This window comes from Pteropus vampyrus, unplaced genomic scaffold, assembly GCF_000151845.1.
Source record: "Pteropus vampyrus isolate Shadow unplaced genomic scaffold, Pvam_2.0 Scaffold72, whole genome shotgun sequence".
Taxonomy (NCBI): Eukaryota; Metazoa; Chordata; class Mammalia; order Chiroptera; family Pteropodidae; genus Pteropus; species Pteropus vampyrus.
In genome coordinates this window covers 4,343,356-4,348,565 of record NW_011888853.1, presented here as the reverse complement: position 1 = coordinate 4,348,565, position 5,210 = coordinate 4,343,356, and positions in this window count along the sequence as shown.

Genomic DNA, 5,210 nt, shown 5'->3' with positions numbered 1-5,210 from the left:
CACACACGTTCCCCAACCCTTAGGGGAATGTGCCACCTTCTGCCCTGAGGACAGATGTGTGGGGGACGCTTGGCTGCCCCGTGGTTTATTCTTGAGCTTCCGAAGTCACTCACGCCTCCTCCTCTTCCTCATTCCGGCTTCGGATGTCTGGATGGAGCGGCACGGATTGGCTTTGCGGGGTGTCGTGTGTGGCCGGTGGCATGAGCTAGCTGTGCTCTCTTCGTGCATATCCTGAGGACATCAAAAGCCAGGTCCTGCTGAGTCCCCTAACACACCTCAGAGCCCCAGCTGAGCAGGTTTAGTATGAACCCCCCGCTCAGAGACTGACAGTCCCTGTGCTGTGCCTGGATTTCCGCGAGGAATGTTAGCTAAGGGTCCGCCTGGTGGCGGGGATGCATTGTGGCGGTAGGTGGCTTTGGCAAAACTCATTTCTTCTGGGGCCTCCAGGCCACTGGCTGGCTGTATGAGACATCTCGTTTGTCTAAAGAGAGCATGCGAACCCGAGCTGCAGGTGTACCAACCTCCGCTTCTATTTCTGATGTTACAAAGATGTCTCCGTTAAGAAACTTCACAGGGAACTGGGGAACCTGTTTGTTCTCTAAAAATAGTCTCTGATGCCAGCAAAATGGGAGTTAACACGGGCAGAAATTTCTCAGTAACAGTCAAGAAAATCTCCTTTTTCTTCCTACTCGTGTTGAAAAGGTAAACCTCTGAGTTTACCGTGCACGTGGCGTGAACACGCACATATGTGCACACGTGCTCATACGCACACACGAAAGGAAACCGAGGTCTGTCAGCCTCTGAGTGGTCCTTCCGCAAGGCCTGCCAGTCACCATCTCCTAAGCCCGCGCCATTCTGCGGTGACCCCAAAGCACTCGTAAGACTCCTGACCCCCAAGCGGCATGCAGCCCCTATGCCTGCCCGGGACCCGGTCAGCATAGATGTTGATGACTTCCCTTTCCAGGGCAGACTAGAAGTCCAGGAATGAGCCCCAACCAAGGGCGCTTTCATGCTGTACAGTGATCAAAAGTCTGTGAGGTGTTGTAATGGACCAGTCCACGTGATGTCAGTGTATACAAGACCACCGGACCCTCCCACCAGTATAACGGCCCACCCCACCCCCCGTTGTGCTCCCCGGATGGTGTTATCATACGTAACATTTACTCCTGTTTCTGCTGGTTTTTTAAATGTTTTGGTTTGTCTCTGACATCGGTTGTAATCATTCCCGTGCTGTGTTTTTTATTACCCTTGGTAGGTGTTAGATTCGCACTGTTATTTTTTTAAAGGTTTCTGCATCGGGGAAGCATATGGCCCAGAGTGGAAAACACGGCGTGGTCCTAGCTCTGCTGGCGGTCCCTTCGGCTCGTGGTTTTAGTTCTCGGAGTATCTTTGCCTTTTCCCACCTCCATCTTGTGTTCTCTGGTTCCAGTTATTACTGAGTAAAGGATCTTTGAGTCGGTTGGGTCTGAAACATGGCCGTTACGGTCAATCCACGCACATCGGCCTGTCAGCCGCGCTGAGTAGAAAAGAGAAAGAAAGATCAAAACAAAATGGCCAGTGGCAGCCTTGAGAGGAAGCCACTCAAATGCCTTCACAGTAAATAGTTGCAATATATATATAGTGAAGGAGGCTCTCCATTCGGCATTGTTTAATTTATATATTATATTCCAAGCACTGCTCGTCTGCCTCTATTCTCGTCCTTCATGCAAGCAACTCAAAATATTTAAAATAAAGTTTACATTGTAGTTACTTTCGAATCTTTGCTTGATAAGTAAGAAGAAATATCGGACTCGCTGCCGTAATTTAAAGCTTTGTTCATTTCGTGTGGTTTTGTTTGGATATTTTTTTGTTTCGTTTTTATTTTTTGACTTTGGGGCAATGTGTTTTTGCTGGAACATGAAGTCTGAGACCTTCCTGTGCTGGGAACACGAGAGCCGTTGAAAGCCGACAAGCAGACTGCGCATGTCTCTGATGCTTTGTATCATTCTTGAGTGATTGCTCGGTCAACGGACAATAAACAGTATTATCAAAGAGAACTGGGCTCTCTCCGTGTGGCTGTGTCCAGCGTTCAGAGCTGCTGCTTTCTAGCTGAGAAACGGAGGCAAACGCCTCGAAAGGAACCTACGGTTGGGGTTGGTGGCGGGTGGGGGTGAGGGAAGAGGCGATTTGTCCCCGAGAGAAACAGGCCTTGGTGCTCTGAAGTGAACACAGATGTGACAAGAGATGGGCAGATGCCGTGAACGGGATTTTCTGAAATTGGCAAACGATAGGAGCATTGGACAGGCCCCTCATTCATTCAGCACGGGAGGCTCGCTTTCCGCCACACACACACACACACACACACACACACACACACACACACACACACACGAAAAAGCGTCCACCTCGTGTCTCCGACAGTGAGTGATTCACGCCGTCTGCCCTCCCCGCCACACCCGCTCCCCTCCTCACCCTGCCCGAGATAACGGGGAAGGGAAAATTCCAGACATCACACCGTTTCACCTCTAAAGGTTTTGGTACCTATCTCTAAAAAATAAGCGCTGTTTACAAACAGTCCCATGATACTTTTATCGCACCTTAAGAACTTTAGAATCCACGAATGTCATGGGACGCCTGGTCAGGGTCCCGCCGCCTCCGATGGTCTCGTGAGCGCCTTCCGTGCGGGTTATCGGTTTGAATCAGGATCCCGGTGAGTCGCGTGCATTGCAATCGCTCCCTCAAGCCTCTTACTCTGCGGGTCCCCCGTCCCCCCTCCGTTCCCCCTCTATCTCTTGTGCTGGGGAAGACGGCCCCATCATAATCTAAACCGGAACCCAGTGTCATATTACTTCAAGTCACCATATGAAAATTCTCGAACAGTATGTTCGAACATCTGCCCGCCCCCGGCCCTTGTGTAGAATTTGTTATTTCAGGGATGTGCCAGAAGACGGTGGCCCGTTTTGCCTAATCCTCAAGATCAAACTTCCTGATGCTTTTCCGAAGCAGTAAAGCATTCATGGGACGAAGTCTGCGCAGATATCTCTGCCACAAAGCATTAAATGGCATCCATTTAACATCACTGACTACAGCAATATTTGCATTGTTTTTTCCATATGATGAAATATGTGGAGGAAATGGTTCACAGTGGCAAAGTCGAATAATAAGACAAAAACTTTCCATGTCATACAGATTTGCAGGGCACATTTGGGGTCTCGGCAAACAACGCACCAGACAATTGATACCCATTTTCTTTATTTTAGGTATTTAAGTCAAATGTGACTTTTTAGAAACACTTCTCTTCGTGGACATGTTCACATGTACACGAAAATGAGACAATGATATAACAAACTCCACACACCCATGGTCCGGTTTAGACAATTATCCAAGTTTTCTCGATCTCTGCAAACAATTTTAAGTCAGTTTGAAGGTCCACATATGGGGCGACCAGATTGTTGGGTAGACTATTCTAGCAGACACCATTGTTTGCCCCTCAGTCTTGCTCACTCTGTGAAAGAAAAAATGGGGACAACCGAGGACAGTCCGGCTCTCTTGTCAGGACACCCGACAGACACACGTGGGTTCAAAGTGGAAACGCAGCAGAGGGCCTTGCAGGACCCGAGTCGGAGGGACCGCGGGAAGCGGGCGCGGGAGCTACCAGGCCCAGCCGGAATACTTTGGAAGTGTGCGTTAGCACTGTCTTCCCCTCCTGACTTCCAGTAGATGTGTTTACCTGATCGACCTTAAAAAAAAGCAACTGCGGAGTTACAGAGACTTCGCTAGGGTTTTATTACGGGCGATTTGCTGTTTCCCTAGGTTTTGCATTAAAACTTTGACGTTCGCGAACAGGCCTACCTCCAGCCTCAGGTTCAAGCTTTGGTGACCCACAGCGCACTTTGTCATGTGCAGGCGCCTCGAATCATCTCGTGGTGAAAGACGGTGCTTTGATTTGGGGAAATCGTTTAACTTTAATTATAGTTTTTCTCCTCCAAGAAACAAATTGCGGGGCGGGGGTGGGGCGGGGGGAAGACATTCAGAAACAGTGAACTCAGTCTGGACGCTTTTCACGCTGCCATGACCGGGAGAAATGTTTCATTCCAGTTAAAACCCAAATGTGAGACAGACCCGGAGTCTGCAGATGGTGCTGTGGCCGGTCACGGAGAGGGAGGGCGGGTGTTAGGAGGATTTGGGGATGGGACCCAGGACGGGGCGCAGAGGTGATGCCGCATCCATGTTACCTAGAAATAAAGAAAGCTCAGAGTTTTAAGTCTTGCTCCGCCCCTTCAAGCGGAGTCAAGGGCGGGGGTCCACCAGGAGCAAGATTCCAGCTAGAGAGCTGGTTAGAGACTTGACCTCGAGGTCCTGATGGGCGACGGTCACTCCAGACTCCCAGAAGGAAAGCAAGTGTCCAGCATCAACACATCTTGAGGCCCGTGAGCCATTCCCACCAGGGGATGGGGGCCCCTCCCGAAATCTACCTTCCCGGACACCGACTCGGAAAGCGGACCCGGTAAGCTGGCTTCCGGGGGAGCACAGTCTCCGGCCTGCTGTGGTGAGTCTTTGTCGCATGCAAGTCCTGACCATTTCATGACCTGTCCCCCAGCCCAGGGGACTCTGCTCCTAAGCTCCCACGGGCAGCCGCGTAGGACCCTCAACACCTCTAGTCATTCCAATTTTAGCTAATGCTCACTCACAGCAGCACCGGCGCTCAGGGTTTGACCTAGGTTATCTCATTTAATGTTTAACAACTCTGAGAAATCGGTCGTCTTATCTTCCCTATTGGACAGATAAGGAACCTGAGGTGTGCGAGGTCGAGTTACCTGTCCACCAAGCCAGTGAGCCCTGGAGCTGGGATTTGAACCCCAGCAGGGGCGGACTCCCAGGCCCAGCTCTTCGGTGGCACCTGCTCCTGCCCTCCTCCCTTGGCATCTCTAAGGCCCACGGCCTGGCACAGAGATGCGGCTTATGGGGAAGCAGCTTACCCTCCACAGATCGGATCGTCCCCCGCCCAGCGGCAGGTGGGGACACTGCCTGACATTGCACACAGATGAATAAGATGTACAACTGGCCCTTAAGAGTCATGGTGGGAGGGGGAGGAGTCCAGAGAGCATTCCAACTGAATGTTTAAGTGGAATGTGCGGGCCAGCCCCAGGCAGTACCAGCCTCATGGCATGGATGGAAGGAATCCAGGAAGATTTCTCAGAGGAGGTGAGGCCAAAGGTGGTGGTTGAAGG